This window comes from Lissotriton helveticus, chromosome 1_1, assembly GCF_964261635.1.
Source record: "Lissotriton helveticus chromosome 1_1, aLisHel1.1, whole genome shotgun sequence".
In the NCBI taxonomy this organism is placed as follows: domain Eukaryota; kingdom Metazoa; phylum Chordata; class Amphibia; order Caudata; family Salamandridae; genus Lissotriton; species Lissotriton helveticus.
This window is the reverse complement of record NC_136057.1, coordinates 1,264,364,399-1,264,382,898: the sequence shown is the minus strand read 5'-3', so window position 1 is coordinate 1,264,382,898 and position 18,500 is coordinate 1,264,364,399. Positions and strand designations below refer to the sequence as shown.

At 41.5% G+C, this 18,500-nt stretch overlaps 2 protein-coding genes across 5 annotated transcripts in view; one reads left to right on the top strand and one right to left on the bottom strand.

The window, feature by feature from the left end:
• COG5 (component of oligomeric golgi complex 5) overlaps positions 1-18,500 on the bottom strand; it is a 1,467,851-nt gene that overhangs the window by 1,051,816 nt on the left and 397,535 nt on the right. The window lies entirely within an intron of this gene.
• GPR22 (G protein-coupled receptor 22) overlaps positions 795-18,500 on the top strand; it is a 32,246-nt gene continuing 14,540 nt past the window's right edge. Inside the window, exons 1-2 of one of the 4 annotated variants that reach the window (XM_078680239.1) lie at positions 795-1,167; positions 2,079-3,119. The gene's annotated coding sequence lies outside the window, so the exon portion shown is untranslated. Of the gene's footprint in view, positions 1,168-1,270; positions 1,491-2,078; positions 3,136-18,500 lie in introns of those variants that run through there. The other 3 variants (XM_078680230.1, XM_078680223.1, XM_078680215.1) reach the window with 3 other exon arrangements.

Here is an 18,500-nt window from a genome sequence, read left to right as displayed (position 1 = left end):
TCTCATGTGTTTTGGTATGTGCTGCAACCAATATAGAATGTGTTAAGTATCATCATGTCTTGCCCTTAGCCCCGCCCCCTCACTACACCTCTAGCTCATTTTAATGAGTACCTGCACTTATTTTTTCCCATTTAAAGCACTGGACACAATAGGAAAATATAAATATTACGCTGCAACTTAAACATGAATTTCTTTTCCTAGGCTAAGTAGTTATAGAGACCAAGAACGTGGACTCTGCAGCAAATAAGCAAGAATGTAAAGACCAACATCCCCTCAACAATGGAATAGAACACAGTAGCAGCGGTTAAATGTACATTGTAGTATTGTGTAATTAGATCAGACGCATGTCCTCCATGAAATATGCTGATTGGAATAAATGCAGACCCGGTGATGTAGCTTATAATAGAATCTGCTGTGGAACTAATAATGTCATCAGTCAGAATACTACATTTTTTTCCACAGTTTACAAGGCATTCTAAATGCCATTTCGCTTTTTTGGTGTAAATTAGTATACAGTAAAGACCAGTTGCTATAGAATGTTGGCATATGGGGCTCTTCTATCCAGACAACGATACAATAAAATAACAACTACACGTATTCGGATTTCCCTATATAAATCACCTCTGAATATGAGCCGTTTTAAAAGCCCCTGTGCACCGGAAAAGCAATACAAATCACCCCTCTTCATAAATACACAGATAAAAAGCAGAGCAGCAGCCTCCCAGGACTGACCAATCACAATTAGTGAAGGCGCTGCATCTCTCCGCAGTGAGAGGAAGCACCGAGGCGGGCTGTCACTCTGCGAAGCCAGCCTGGGAACCAGCACCGCGACAAGAGGCGTCTCTGCCCCCGTCTACTGAGGCTGAGCGAGCCCCAATGTTGCCTCTGGAGACGAGCAGTCTTGTACACGCTGAAGTGCTTCCATCGTGCGTGTTCAGGTGCACACTGATTCCACGGTGAGCTGCCGCTGAGCGACGCTACGGCTTCCTTACGCGGGCAGCGTGCGGGGACAATGGCACGCGCGCACGGACGTCCGTTGGGGTCAACGTCTGGAGAGCTGGGGACGGCCCTCTGCGCCCCGCGCCGCTCGCGCCAGTGAGCGCCATGCACCAATCAAGGCGGGGAGCGCCGCACCTGCACCGAGCTCGCGCTCCATCGGCCGTGGAGGTAAGATACATTCCTTGTCACGACGCTGCACCGGGTCCCACAGTCGGCAGCCTTGCCCCCTCATCTCTTGGAAATGCCCGAACTGCCGCCTTCCTTCCGACAGAAGGGGCTTGTAGTAAAACCCATTTCATTTAAAAATTGCACCCCCATTCTCAACTGCCGTCTAAAAATACTGCCAACTGTAGTGTTCCAAGGATTTTTGCAAACGTTTACAAATGTGGGCAGCGTTTAACTACTGTGGCGCTGCCACGAAAATGTAACGGAGCCCACGTTATTTTCATATAAACCACCGTTTCAGAAGCCAAATATAATCGGGTTACAAGGTAAAATGCGATTTGTAACCTATAGTGTGTTTGGAACGTTATTCTACAGCCTTTGAAATGTGTCGCTCCGTGAAACAGGACGTGGCTTCACCAATGCACTGCATTTAATTCAGTTTGTCTCGTCTACGTATTTTACGGAGTGCCCGGTTAGCTGAAGCCCTGTTGAAATAATTCGTATTTAACATTTCTTGTGAGATGCGTGCATCACCACCACACTCGCACCATTCCCCGAGCTTCAGGGTCTGCACCAGTCGATGCTCATTTGAAATCTGTGATAAAGGCTGGAAGCTGTATGTTGTATTATAGCCAGGCAGTGTGAACGGCACTGTAAACAGAGCCTGACAGCAGCACCCCTGAACGCAGAATCAACCACATCTTGTGTTGATCTGGATAACACCATACCTGGAGGTCGTGCACGTTTTTCTATTTACAGCTGTGCATTTTTTTCTCCTGAAAGGTGGGGCCTAGCATATTGGCTTACTACAGAGAATGCGGGTAAAACATATCATTACAAAATGTCATTTGTTACAGGCATGTGCAAAACGTGGTCTTGCAATCCCTACATTTAATTTATTTTCTTCTCTCCAGGGCATATAAGCATGCAAATCTCGGCGAGAAGCGACGAAATGAAGACTGCGACTGACTGAGCATCTTTCTCGATTCTGTGGGTGGGCGGGAGAAGAGCCATCGAATTTATGGGATTTGAAGCCATGAAGGAATAGGAGTATAGAGCACTGAAGGTCTGCAATATTGCCTAAATAACAAGTCAAGAAGGGCCGCAGGCATGGAGCACAAAGGAGCATACTCCATGACAAAACCAACTAACCGGTTTGGAGACAACCTGAAAATATGACGGTGAGCTATACACGAAAGGATTTAGACATCAATAATGAACAAGCAGAGAATACCGATTTACAACGAGAAAGAGGCGTTTTGCAAAGGAAATATATGTTCTCTATTTGATGGAAAAGCTGAACCAGGACGCACCACGCATCCTCTGAAATATGTGCCAAGTTCTTCAGGCCAGTTGTTACAAGGACTAATGGCTGTATTGCTCTCAGAAATTAAGCGCCAGATACCTACCTCCGCCTCATGAAAAGAAACCACATTAAGCCGCAGATGGTTCCTTTCAAAGCACATGCACTGGATTTTTCAACATATACAATTTTATGTGACAACGCCATCTCTCAAAATCAGGAGGAAGAAGTGCTATTGGAACAGACTGTCTCTTGATAAACAAGAATACCAATATGCCAGGAGACAGAAATCAGGTGGCTCGATTTCAAATGTTAAGTACCCTGGAAAATTAAAGCAAACAGCTATGCAAGGCAGCGTGGAGGAGGAGAGTCCATTCCTAGGAGGAGTGTAGTACATAGTGGGGTCTGTCAGATGCAGGATGGAATACATTTGTCTTCGCTCCAGGCTTTTATCAGTGTGCCATCCAAGTCAACCTCCTCATGCTTACAGGATCCTTCTGATCAAGTCTGAGAATGGTGCGTGAAACAGGATTTATCACCATGTTTGTTGCCACGTGAAAAGGCACATTACAACCTGGCCTGCAACATCATGGAGCAGTTGGAGAAACATGGCTACAGGGAGCTAAAAGGCCCGTGACGCAACAGGACAGAGGTACGTCCGGTGCCACGTGAGTCCCAGTTTAAAGATCACTCAATAACCGAATACTGCCCTGCCAAGATGTGTTTTATTTATCAGTTACCTTTTTCTCCTGACATGTGTTTGTGTGAGACTACAAACCGACCTGAGGTGACGAAACCCCGATGCCGGCTCCCACCAGTCTGTTTAGAGTAAAATTTGGCACACTGCACATTTTCCATTTCCCTAATTTTTCAGTTTATTCTGGACAGTTCATATCATTACATGTCTTAGCACACCTGCCTATAAGCTCTGTCTGGCGTCTCCCACTGGAAGGCAGCTCCATTAGTCAAGCTGTATTTCTGGAAGGGTTCGAACATCAATAGCACGATGTACAGAATCGCCTTGCTTTACATGCACGCAGTGGGGGCTCACTAAGGGATGTGGGGCTGTTCTGTTGTGACAGTCAATTCATCATGTGTGTATGAAGTCACTGCTAATATGAGCACTAGGGACAGGGACTTCTAGGTGTACTGAGCCTTTGGGACACTCGGATACGCGACACCATACCGCCATGTGGCATCACCCTGTCTGATGATTAGCGTCTACACACCGACTTCTATTAATAACTAGTGTGATACTTAACCAGGGAGAGCACTGCTCGTGTAAAACGTTCATTTTTTTTCCATTTAATCTTATCAGAATAATAGAGGACGGTGGCTACTCCTTTTATGGATGTGCCCTATATTTGGCATGGTTATTTCCACAATATTTACACGCAGTAAAGCTTTTCAAATACAGAATCTTATTACGTATATTTTGGGGCAGTTTTAGCGCACGCACTTTGTAGTCAAGAAATGCACTTCAACGCATAAGTTCTCTGATGATCAGAGCAATGCAGGCTTCACAATGGTCCCCTTTCCCATAGCCTTGTGTTCTGCCTTGGAGTAACACAGCTCGCCACCCGCACCTGAAGCCGATGGGTCCACGGGTGTCATCGCCTATGGCTGCAGTGCACCCGATGTGTAAACGTCTGAGGTCTAGCTCCTACGTAAGGCGTGCTTCTGAACGGAGCGACGAGCTAACAAAGGGGCAGGGCCAACATAGCTCAGTGACTGAACAGCAGAACCTCAGTTGTGCCTTAACTGCCTAATTAGAAGGAAAACATTCCCCTCCCAATGCTATCATTATGCTTCATTATCAGGGCACTTCGCTTACACAGTTCTGGTTTTCAGGAAAACAGTATTTGCTACAAGAAACACGAGTGTTAGTAATAGTACGGTACTGTTAGCTATAAAATATACACTTAGAAGGCACCTCAGGGGGACGCCAAACGACTTCATGTGACCAGAGCGGTGTAAAACAAAATGGAAAGCGAACAGTCCATCAATGACACTGGTAATATGAGGAGTGGTGCAACAAATGCTTTCCTCGCGAGAAGCGAAAATACTACACTTGGGACACTGGCTCAGTTAAGCTGTGATCCACCATTTAGAAACTGCGATTATATTAAATGTACAGAGTTAAAAGAGGAAATATTTAAACTGTGAGCCATGTGGTGGCTGCATGGCCCCTGTATGCTACCTAGTAATTTCAGTCGTTAGGGGTTCGACATTGTAAATATGGTGGCTAACCAAGAGGGCTTCATTTACACAGTTTTGCTACTAATAGATTAACAAACACTTTTTGGGACACGGGTGAAAAGTAAGTATGATCTACTATCTCTCTATATTTATTAGGCTGTTTGCAGGACTTTAAGGTTATGAAGCAAACTGAGCTTTTGGTCCTTACTAAATACATCATAACCGGCTCAACCCACATATCTGTCTGACAAGCTCCTCCCTTCCGGTGGCTTCCAGCACACCTGCTGCACACAAGGAGACTGAAGCCAAAACAATAGAGAGAAAAGCAACAGGCCTTCTCTATTTGTGCACCCATGTTCTGGAACTACATCCTTGTATCAAACCCTCCTCAGTTTAGAAAAGAGCTGATTACACACCTCTTTCAAACACACTACATCACAATGGAGTAACAGTCTAACACCTATCTCAGAACCATGCTACCTTTCCAATCCCTCAATGATTGCATCTTTTACTTTGACATTGTACAGAGCTTCACTGTCTTCTGACTAGGTTCATTGTATACAAATGACGTAAATACCTACAGAGATTATATATATTCTTAGGAGAGGCTCCACTCAGAACTGAGGCATATGTACTATACATAGGGCAACAGCTATCTGCATTCTGGGCTTTGCATTTTCTTTTTTTACCATTTACGTCTAGACCTGTATGTCCCAGCATGCAATGAGCTGCAGGCTCGAAGACAGGATAGTCTAAACGTGACACGTGACAGCTTGACGTAAGCAAACATTCATATTTAGCTTATTTTGCTATAACAAAACACACAGCCCTTTTGACGAAAGATGTATAAATACATTAATACTGTGTGCATATATTTGTAAATCCAGTACATTTTCTAAATTACCACTAAAGCAACGTGTCTCTAAATAATTTTCTTTTCAAACTTCACTGACTAATGTGTGAGGCTATTGCAATGTTTTTTCTGGGCGACCAAACTCCAGATGCTTCTAAGGAACTGCACGCTTGTCGAAGTCTATCCAAATTTGCACTGGGGTTTTCAACAAGTGTGTATGTGGCAGAATTCCTGCAAAGAGGCAAATGCCTCAGCAATATCCTTCAATAAATGTAAATTATTGCAGATACATTATTTCTGTTTGTTAGACAATTGCAGCCTGTCACTGCTTGAGCTTTGAAATGCTTTTCATTTAAAATAGAATATGATCTGACACAGAGTTCACACAAAATTTATTTGGATTTCATTTGGAAATCTGTCAAAAACAGACACTAGATCATTCAGCTTTCTTCTTTCAAAAGAGGAAGGCTTGAAAAGCATCGCCTATTACACTCATGTCTTTTTCATTAGATCTCTACTGTGGCAGATAGATGTGTAATTGCATTTGTCTCCGCTTCCACTACTCACCACCTTTCTCCTTTTACTGGATCACAAATGGAGGCGAGTGGCAGAAGGAGTTTGGAACTCTTCACCAACAAGCGGCCAAAGCAGACTCAGCGCCTATCCACATAATAAAATGAAACTACAACAATGCCACATTAAACACAGTACCAACTGAGCACTCTTGGAGGAAGCAAATCACCAAAGGGCAGACAAAGCCATGACTACTTCTGCATGAACAGGATTGCGCTTAGTTCACTTTCCAACATTGATACCTCTTTTCCGTGAGGGATGCTACAGAACATTCTCACAAGTTTTCAAGTTAATTCTGTAGTCACCCTTAAAAAAAGGCACTGAACCTAAAAGAGATGGCCTGAGAATTTTTTTTATTTTTAGTCTTCGTGTTCTTTCCTTTGCACATAGTTGGAAGCACTGATGCTCCAGCGTACCAGACTAGACTCTGCTCTTTAGGGAGGCATTAAAGATTTAACATTTGAAGAGAGGTGCTCTTGTATGCCTCTGTCCCACAATCTCACAAGTCACCTGCCTCCTTTTGAATTAGGTGTTCTGCCATAAAATATAGGTCTTACATCATATCCCAGTGATGGAGGAGGGGTTGGGGTGTTTATGATTGAGAAAGAAGAAAGACTACAGAACTTGAATGAGCACAATGTTCATTTTCTTTACTCTTTCATCTCACTGCTGATCTTTTCTAAATGGTAGGTAAAGGTCTCACAGAATGGGGCATTGACTGGAGACAATCGCATACGATAGCCTAGAAATGAGACATACACCTTAAGACATACTTTCTCGCCAAAAGAGTCTTCTAGTGTTGAAGAACAATCCAAAGAGTAATGCTTACACAAGGTGTAGAGTCACCGTTCTGCCTACCTTACATAGTTCAAGATGGGTGCATTTTTTTCGAGAGCTACAGATCCTGCTTTGGCTCTGAACAAGTGGAAACAAAGTCAGTCAGAAACAGGTACCTCAAAATATATAGGATAGCTTGAACAACGGGATAGATCAAGGGAGGGATGTCAGATATTGTTACATGAAAACCATGGTTAGTATACCAAGAGTGAGAAAACAGCCACAGAAGAGCTTTGGCGCTCTCACCACGTCACTGAAGGTGTATGATCTTAAAAATACGAGTGAGGCTAACAGTAAATACTGAGGAAGAAAATGTAGGCATTTAGGACAAAAATAAATCAGGCAATACTGTACAAATAAAATAATGAACAGAATGAAAACAAAACTATCCTGGTGAAAAGTCGTAAAATACTCTTCGGCAGATTAAGTGGGCATAGTCACTGACACTTCAGGTAGAGAGTACGGCGAAGAGAAACAATGTCTATCACGATAGAAGAGCTGCATAGTAGAATACCAAATATTTAATGCATTGAGCATAATAGCACCAAACTGCTACTCAGGGTGCCACTGAAACCAAGGCTCAATTACTTAGGTAAAAGTCCATCAGAGAGCTGCTTGACTTCTACATTCGTTAAAGAATAAATGTGGCTAAGCATATACAGATATGTTGCAATAGACGAAAAGTAATGTTTTCAGGAATCCATCAAAATTCCTGCTTGCTACATACATCATAATGTGTCACTACTAGAAGCAAGAAAAATAATATGCTCTTTTAAGCCATAGAAGGAATACAATGTGTATTCCCTCTTGTATCATCTTCTGGTGGGCTCCTTCCTTAAAGCACTCCGACTTCACACTACCTTCGAATAGGGTCATGTATTAGTAAGGTAGATGCTCCTGATACAAACTTTTGAAGTTAGCAGTGCTGGTGAAAACCTGGCGCCCTCATTTGACACAGGATGACCAAATCAGGGAAAAGGAGCATGAACTCGTTTGAGAACCTGTCATGGTGACGAATTGCTGGAGCTTTGCGTATCACAGAGGAGTTTTAAAAGCTCTCAAACGTTTGCAATGTTTTCTGAACCACCAGTGTAGTATGAAAGGAGTAAAGAGCTTTACTCAACATAGTGGTGCAACAAGAATCCCAAAGGTAGTATTGGCCTTTCGCCTGCCCTGAGGAGCTGGCCAAGGAGGGACTTGACTAACACTCATAGTGAAGATTTGTTAACATACTTCACAGGCATGTTCTCATTTATGAAAAGAGAGAAGGAGTTGCTTCAGCTGGTCTACTTCCACATTATCTAATACTTGAATGTGAACTAGAACAAGAAAGGTACTGTTGCACAGAACCCACCTGAATTCTATGTTACCAGAGAGTCAAGTGTACATTCGGTTGGCACATGGCTGTGCTACGGTCAGACTAAATTAGCATATCTTCTCTTGAAGGTGAAAGTATTTTAGAGCCAGGAAAACAACTATCTTCTTGCTCAACAAGTGTGTGTTGCAATACCTCTGAACTCCCCAATCATACTCTGAGAAGTTTGGTATGAGGATTGCCTTGAAAAAAGGGCCCTTGAAGGGTAAATCTAAAGGAGTACTGCTCCTGAGCGAGCAAGACAGAGATAACTGCAGCTTGCATAGAAGGATCTTCATTTCCAAAGCTTCTGGATACACTACTTGATTTCAATAAGAAAAGAGCAGAGTCTGTGCGTCTATTGTTCGCAATCTAAAACAAGAAACTATATGAACGCACACCATCAACCACGAAGAATGAGTACTTTAAGATAGACTGTAGCCCCTGTTAAAGCAATCAGTTGGTGGTATTCAGAACCGTTACCGTGAAACACAGCCTCTCAGATAGAATCACTCTCCACTAAAAAGTGTAATAAATCCAGATTAGAAAGAAAGGTTTACACTAACTGGAAACCTGGCAGAGTGTTCGGCTGAGGTGAAGTGCTGATCAACCAGCTGTCCAGACAGGGACACCGATGGGTGATTATAGCTGACAACACCTTGGCCAACATCATGCCAGAGGCAGAGCTAGGCCAGATGGCAAGGATCTGTACTGATTATGAAAGCCTCCAATCCCAAATCGGTGGGTTGTGCTCTATTCTTACTAAAACATACAATAATGCCTGAGCTGGGCTATTTAAAAGATCAAACCCATTGAGTGCATTATAGCCAGGATTTTGGGAAGGATGAACCATACATTTAAGAATGAAACTTCCAATTTTCTATTGGTAATAACTACAAGCATTTGCAATGTAATAGGTCTCACATTTGTTAAAAGCTGTTGGCGTTGAAAATAACAATGTTTTTTACTTTTGTTTACAGTGGATCAATGATCTACATTAGTATCAAAGCATAGAAAGAAATAATAGGATTCAACCCATAGAGGAACCCCCATGATACCTGTACTGTCATTTTGGTATACCACTGATTTATGGGGGAAGCTCATCTTGTGGTGCCTCTAGCTCTGCTAGCATTGCTGGCCAGACCCTTGCTAACGTCAGCCCCAGGACAAAGAATCTTCTGCTTATTTTTTTCTTCTAAAGGAAATATGTCCCAACAGGCATTGGCTCAGCTCTCTGGGGATCCCCCACCCCGTTGCCACATTCAGTCTGGTCAACACACTGAATGCCAGTATTAATCTATGTTCGGGCATCTCCATAGTATATGTAAGAAATTGACAGCCTGCCCCAATGGTGGGAGCAATCCGCTAAACGCTCCAAGTTCATGGCGTGTAATCTACTGGGAGCAAGATATGAATGGTGAATCACATTATATTGCAACAGTTTGAACCATGCATTGGTGGAAGTGGCTTTTACCCCATCGTAGACTACCTCCCAAACTACACAAGGTTGTAGAGAAAGATTAATATGACTAATTCGTTCTTCTTGTACGGAGTGTCAATAACTCAAATAGGAAGATCCACAAAAGGCTTCTCTAGGTTTCATTCAAATATGAAAAAACTATTGACACCAAATCTAAAAGCAGTCAAAAGTAATATTTTAGCATTACCTTTGAGAAAAATAACTGGAATAAAAAGGTTTCTCCGGTGTTCATGTCGAATGCCCTACAGCTCTTATTAGAAGGGATGTTCTTAGCTTCCTCCGGTAATTTGGAGGAGACTCCCCTTAATCACACTACTCCTCCTTGATCATTTTTTGGTTGAGAAGGACCTCCTTTAGGAGGTGGAGCTGACAGGGGGAAAACTGACAGTAGGGTAAACTAAGAGATAGAGATATTGGCCTCAAGTAGAGGGGAAATGCTGTGAGGCAAGCTCGGATATCCAGCTCTATTTTGCAGGAATGACTCCAGCAAAAAAATGCACTCACAATTCCACACTCAAATATTCTTTGCATCACCCATAGACTGTGAAACCTTACTGGCACTTCCCAACAAATATCCAACTTAAATCTCTACATATTATTCACAAAGTCATCCACACCCTTAAATATGACTATCTCCCAAACAAACCCTCCAACGCTAGCCTGTCCCATACCGCCTGCAGTAGCAACCAATTGGTCACAGAAGTTCTAAGCCCAGGAAGAAAAATGAAGTGGGATTTTCATCACTTTCACGTATACTCTAAAATCATTTTCTACTTTATCTTACACTGAGCATTTCTGTACCAATAGAAACTCTAGATCCATTTCTACTGGCTACATCTGTATCACATGGATAGCTTGACTCTTCAAATAATCTGCAATGAAATACCGTAAAGTAAATTAAATATGGAAGCTTTACACTCTGTATAACTTCTAAAGCTGGCAAACTTGATGCAGTCATTGCATCTGATGATGCCCCATTACTTCTGCACTCCACTCCAAAGTGCTTTCTCCCTTTGTAACCACCCATCCACGTTTTTAAGACCTCCATGCAGCAATAGGCACGAGCATTCAACTAACTTATGCAAAACAATGCACCCCAGGCTTAAGTCAGATCTTTAAAAACGTTAAAAATAACAATTCATAAATCTGATTGCAGGGTAAGCAGAATCTACGTAAAAAATTAGCACATTCCTTCTATGGGATAAATGTGAAGACCCCACAGGTGCTAAATATAGACCTAACATCTGAGATGGCAGGTGCAAGTGTTGTAGCTGGACCCTGAAGTTTTGTATATTGAGAAATGTTGAATATTACTGGCCACTGGCGCTGCAGCCGTGGCCAGTAATACCATAGGAGCAGTCTGCCCAATAAAAAGTGTAGACCTGGGAGGGGCGAAAGACCTCAAATGCATAGGTGAAGATATAGCAGAAGAGTTCTGCAAAACACAGCCAAGAATTGGTTAATTGGAAAACTTGAAAAGAGACAGAAAGAAAACAGAACTGTGGTCGGTCTTTGAAGCTTTCAGACTTGTTTTAAATCTGATGTTCGAAAATTACAAAATGAGAAATGTACAGAAGTCTTGTACCCAAGAAGCTAGATTTAACTTTCCTAACTGCAGTTTTTACTGTACTGAATTTGTGGATGTAATGGATAAAGAACCTTGCAATGATTACCGTAGCCGGGAGTAGGGGCCCCTAAAGGCACTTGCTTCTTGGATGATTGCTGCTCTTTGGGTTGTGACAGAGTGGCTGTTAAAAGGAACCACTCTGGACAATTACATTTCAAGGCACTATGAGGCTGGAATCACCCTTTTGATGGATTGAGGTGAAGTCAAATCAACATCGAGAACCCAGGACCAGTATGAACTACCAGGAGTGAGCTCATTTCACTTTACCACAAAGGGAAAGAGACACCACTTGGTGAAACTCCTCTGTGATTGAATTAAAGCATGATTTACTTAAGGTCTCCTGCCGATAGTATGCGAGTCACCAGTGATAGGCCTCCTCCGAGCATATTGTCTACGATTAGGTTGATAACTGCTCAAAGACTGCCATAGTTCTGAAACTCACACTCACTACCCAGTTCTGCTATCTAATTTAAGATGTGCCGGGGGGTGTGGACCTCTGCTATGGGTAATTAATGCATAAGGTGCAAACCTAGTAAACTGGAAACCAACTTGGGGAGAGCAATTAAGTCTTAATGCACAATATCATTAATTAAAGATCACAACACACTGACGTTTAAACGTCTTCAAGTATTCCTCATAAAGCAGAATGACCAGTTGAACACTATATTTCAACGTGTCTGTTTAATCGGCCTGCTGTACACCACCCACTACAGTTTTCTAAAACGATCTCTAAGAATTAAGTTATAAAATTAGTCCGAGTCATAATGGAAATATGAAAAAAAACTGAATTGAGAATAGGGTCATGTCCTATAAAAATACAAGCACTTAATAGAATCATTGTTGCTTGAGTTACAGAATTTGACAAAGTCTCACAAGTGGGATATCATGAGAAAATGAAAAGGAAAGATTTCTCAAGGCAACAGTCTTAGGATCTGAATGTGTACACACTAATATGCAGCGTTCCTAATCTCCTGTAACATAACATGTCTGGTGGAAGCAAATTAGGCTGCTTCAAACACAGTAAAATGAGTCGAACGTCCTCAAATGTCCAGCTGCTTGGCAACGTCAAAGGACTATATAAAATTAATTGACCTCTTCTGAAACAGAATTTTCCATGCTGTTTTATGACAAAGCTCTAAGAGACCAAGTAACTGATGAAGGTGTGCTGTACAAAAACTGTATACAAACCTAATCAATTTCAAAAATGTTTTCTTGTAGGTTAGGACTGCTCAGTAGAGATCTACAAGAATAAGATTTTTAGGACAACCAATCATTATGTGATCGATTAGATTTAGTTCTAATGCATGTAAATTTATCATGTGGATATCCTGTAAATGTGGTATAGATCTGGCCCTACTGGACGTTCTTTGGGACACGCTAATTCCAAAAGAAGAGGAAAGCATCTCTGTTTTCATGACCCTTTGTTGTACAATACTTGACAAAGTGAAAAATAATTTCACTACGTTTGTTAACTTTGAGCAATACATCTGTTGTGTTCAAATTTACCAGGTAATGCCCGGACAACATCACATACAATTGCAACACTCCAAGGCCATGGGCATAAAAGGGTATTATGTTTGATATCATCATTAAAAGTAAAATACCTACAAAGTAGGCACAAATAGACACTTTCCAAGATCTTTAAATAAGTAAAGCAACAAAAGTGTAAATGAATGGTTCAGAGTGCAGTATACTGGGATGACGCATTTGTTCAAATGACCGTGGGTACCCAGGTTCAGCTGCCCATGCATAACTTATATAATTTGTCATAAAAATTGAAAAGGATGGGAAAGGGGCTGGGAAAAGGCCCCACCATAAGTTTAGATGGTTCTTCAATCAGTACTAGATGATCACTTGCTATAAATCTATAAATAACCCCGAGGGCTTGGTATGGTGCACACATCTCACACACGAAAGTAAAACAAGCCAGTCATAAACTTACCCTTTTCACAGACATCCTTTGAAAGTATGGGACTTTATGACACAAGAGGTCGAAGAAGACTAGTGCAAGAATTGCAAGAATCATTCAAATAGCATGTCTTAGAAGTCACATCATAGAAACTTCTTCTCTTCTACTATGTTTAACAGAAAAAGAGGCTGCTCTTGAATCTAAGCAGCCTTTTTTGAGCTACTTTACTGATACCTCTACTGAGGCATTGAAACACCTGTGCTCTGAAATAGATCTCGGCTGCACACATAAAACAATGTTATGAAATAGATCGCTCCTGCAAGATAAGCCTAAGCTATGAACTACAGCACATTGCACAGAAAGATTTACACTATGAAGTACAACTCGAGAATCAGAAAGAAATAGGTTGTGAAACACATCTCTGATGCATAGAAAGACATAATCTATTAAATAGATCCCCAAAGCACAGGAAGCCTCACTCTGTGAAATAAATCCCAGATGGAGGATCAATGCTACCAGGAATCAGATCCATGGCTGCATGAAAATCCTTTTTAACCTATTCACATGAAAAATAAATTATGATCCAGTCACATAGAAAGGAAATCCAATTGAAAATACTTCATGAGATGGGGAAGTATATTTTCCGAGAACACAAACAGCTGCTTTAAGTGAGTTAATGCACTTCAATAGTATACAAGAGAACACTGCATATAGATGCTGGGCTAGCAGTCTAGCTTCAAAAGCAACGAGAACAAACAATCCCAAGAAAAGATTTTGATAGAGGGATCCTAGGTGTAAAGAAATGGGCTAATTATTCTAGAAAACAAGGCTCTTCGAAAAAACCACCGAGTATCCTTCTACAGTGTTTGCTATGTGCTGGGATCAAAATACTTGTCTCTGAGAAGTAAAGGACACTGCTGTGTAATTTCTGAACTAATGATGGAAGGTATACAGAGCAAAACAGTTAATACAATTATTCATAAGTAAGTAATTTAAGCGTAACTCTGTCCTCAACCTTAATGGAACACAGTGGGCATTTTGCTTGGGAAACATAAGTGTAATCCAAATGCCTGGGGTAGTTTTAATAGTTTTATCCATTTCAAAATGCCTAATGATAGAGGTTTGCCACAGTTTATCTGAAAATTCACGAATTAAAATAGATTCAAAACGTTTTTTTCCTGTTGCAACTCCTTTGGGGGTCATGGACAATTTCTCATTCTATATGCACCTGCATGCTTTATTCCGTATGGTAATAGGACTTTCCAATCAAAATAATTTACATAGAAAACTTAGTGATAATTGAAATGTTAACTCTAGCTGTATTTTCAAATAATAAGCTGCAGTTACCTGTGGGTCAAACAGGCCTCTATGACTTGAAAATGAGCCACAATAATACTGTAGTGGTTGGACTATCCATCAACAACCACGACGATTTCAATGCCATCACCACAGGGTTCAAAGGCTGGTCTAATGAAATGCTTCAGACATTAAAAAGACAATTGGAAAGTGAGAAGCCACATGGGACCCCAAAGATTAATCTAATAGGTAGTGACTGTTAAGGATATTAAACACACACACATCACACCCCTCCCCCTTTCATTCCCCCAACCAGCCACTGCAGGTCATTTCAGTCCAACTTTCCTGCATTTTCTAAGTAGATAAGAATGGAATTTCTCATGGTATTATAAGACTACCAGCTACCCCAATAATTACTGTTTCAGTCCTATGCCAGGGTCCTAGACTTAAATGATGCAGGCCTAGTAAACCATTCAGGTCAAAGTTATATTGGAGCTGCAGCCTAACAACTCTGTCCAAAATCTTGCGGACTATTGGCTTCTGCTTGATTTAAGATGAACGTTTTCAGGAAAGACCAAATATCTACCATTTTTCTTTTTTGTGGGTATCACACCTCCCTCAAAGATATGTTAACAATAGCCATTTAACCAAGTGCAAAGTCATCTGGAAATTCTGAAAGATTCTTTCCTGGTACCAAACAGGGAAAGATGATCTTATTCCACCTCACCTGATAAAAAAGATACACCAAACGACAGTGTGCTTCAATGTTCATTTATTAAATAGCAATGGCTTTGCAATCATCAATAGGTTATTCCTTAATAAAGATACGCTGGATGGGACAACGGTGGCAATATTATTACAAGTGCCTTGGAAGGTAAGAGAACAGTAGGCAAGGTTTGTTATTAGTCTTTTATACATAATTCCACTAGGCCAGTTGTTGAAGGCACTTTTGAGGGTAAATGCTCGTGGTGCTAGGACGAACCCTAAGGATTTTGGGACCAGAGGCAAAAATATAACATAACCATGGATTGAGGTAAGAACAGGACCACTTCAGGTTCAGAAAGGCATCCAAAAGCACACTTTTCAACCATATTTTTGGAAAGAAACAACTTAAACACAAAGGCGTGAACAAGCATTATGACAGACATTTGGTCATGGTATATAGCTTGTCCCCCTCCTCCATCAGCATCATTCACCATTCACTGTATAGCCCTGAAATCGATGCAATAGTGGCATATACGAAATCACCAGTAAACAGCGTTTGTGAGCAAGCCTCAAAAGTAGGTGAACATATTTAGTGCTGACTGGACATCATGACTCAATGTTTTAGCACTACTCCGAGTTCTCCAATAGTGGAAAATCTATGTAGGTTCCTAGACGATTAATGAAAACAGAAACTTCTTCAGTCTTGCTTTCAGGGAATCCCTTCTACATGTTTCATGTTTCCTGACATTTTCGCCGCGTCATACACGAGGAGTAGATTTATTCTTCATAGGTGGCGGAAGCAGCAAGTGAACCGAGGCCAAATAGGTTGTTGTGCATAGTCTCACTTTAACTAGCAAGACCCACTGACTTAATGCAGAGAAGAATGCGAAGCCATCGCCCATCTATCTATGTATGGCAGCACAGAGGCTGAAGTGGCCCGATCGTGGCAGCTCGAGAAATCTGTATGCTATACATAAATGATCATAAAAACATATTTAATGGAAGTCCGTTTATGCTGTTTTCTATTCAAGAATAGTTTGGTGCGACTCATTAGTTAAGCCAAATATTCAGAGCACTGCTCTTGCACGTCGTCCAATTATAGCACCAAAAGGAAGCATTATAAAGATAGAAACAATTGAAAAGAAAAGAATGCAGCTAACATTGGGTAGTAAAGCCAAGAGTGGACACTTGACATAATCACCAGTAGTCGAACACAGCCAGGAAATGTCCGAGTAGAAAAGTCAAATCATGTTAATTTATCGTCACTGCACAATTTAGATATTGGTTAAAAGCACAGCACTCACTAAAAACAAAAACAGGTAGTAAAACTGTTTAAAATACGAGCATGCACTATTTTCCCTAAACCAATTCAGTCTCTACATAAAAAAAATGCAAAACGCTATATCATTACTCCCAATCACGCTCATGCGGAGGCAAATTCATTAATTTGCACAAGAGAAAACCCATACCAAAAATTCTAAAAAAACACCTCTAAAAAGTATATAAAGGTATATCCGTGACATTATGGTTAACCATGCCAAAACATAATAGAATTTAAGCAATTAGAAGTTCACCTGAAAGTTGCCTCAGCAGTATGTGACTAAAGAGACATTTTTTATCAAGTCTGACGCATTGAACTGTTTGAAATGCCCAAAAGAGAACCGCTAAAAGCTATGGCTCCATACCAAACTCCTAGGAAAGGTCTGTAAGAAGAAAGCATATGCAGGGTCAGTAAGTCTGGGGTGGTGTAACTTTCAGATTTTCCCAAAATTACGCTGTCATATTATACTAATCATTATATAAGGGGGCTTAAGGGGCAGTGGAAAGGGAAATGAGTTTAGATTGTGAGGGGGTACTTAAAACACAGTATTTTGTAAACTAACCATGTTTTAAGACCTTTAAAACAGAAACGAGTCTATGTGTTTTTGTCTGAGTATTTAAAAACCCCATGTGAAATCCCAGCGACACCTTCCCATACCCAACTGAAAGCTCCTGTATCCAACTATTTATGTTAAAAAACATTAGGGGGTGTAACACCACAAACCCCCTCCCTAAAGCTCTACTCCTGAGCAGATGTTGTTTCCGAGAACTAACAGTTCTAAGGCCTTTGGTCTTAGTTGCATGCTGGTAGCATTCCCCAGATGCTGTTTCCAGGCGTCACGTAGAAGGTTCCTGGTCCTCTTTCCAAAGTAAGGCTGTATGGAAACACATAAAACCTTTCCTTATCATGGCCGACCTCACAACGCAACTCATGGACTTGTACTCTCGAAACTTGACTTGACTAATGTAGCATTACCCCTGTGAGGACCAGAAAACTTCACTTGCACCTCTGAAGGCTACCCTTAATGCTGCATCTAGGCTCATCACAGGTTTCTAAAAAAACGGGATCACATTACCCCAGACTTTTTGTGCAATGAATTGGCTTCCCTTCGAGGCCAGGATGCATGTCAAAATTGCTTGCATGACCCACAAAGCGCTGCACCACAATACTACCTCCTACCTGTCCCAGGAACTGACCCTATCAGGAGGAAATAGATCCTCCAGAAGCACGAGCTCCCTACTTCATAAGCCCCAAAAACTATAGAAAAAGAAAACCTACAACCGTTCTTTCTCTGATATGGCCCCAAATATCTGGAACTCTCTGACCAAGGAGATCAGATGCAACCCATACACATCCCTCTTCCGGTAAGAAGTAAAAATGATCTATCCAACAAATTCTTCTCTCTCTGAGGATCAGGCCACTGGTACCCCTATCCCACACCCCCAAGTAACCTGGTCATCCACATATCCACATTTTCTAAAGCGCACAATCACCCGTTAGGGTCTCTAGGCGCTGGGGGCCGTCGGGAAGATTAAGCAAGCTATTGCCCAGAGTCACATGGTGCTGGGCTAATCTGCCGCCGGTGCCGGGGATCGAACCGTGAACCCCAGATTCCGGAGTCAGTCGCCCTGGCCGCGGCGCCACACCTCTTCCCCCGTCATCACTACCTCAGTGGAAACTATGCCTTTCTCCACATCCTGTGCTCCCTCCCTCTTCTACCTCAGAACCTAGAGTTCACATATACTACTGGATATTGTGTTGTTAACATGTTTTAATATTCTGTTACTTGTATTATTATTTACGATTAAATAACTCTAATATTTGTGGCTAATTTGCTTAGAAATCCCATTATATATCATTTACTCTTTTATTGTTAATA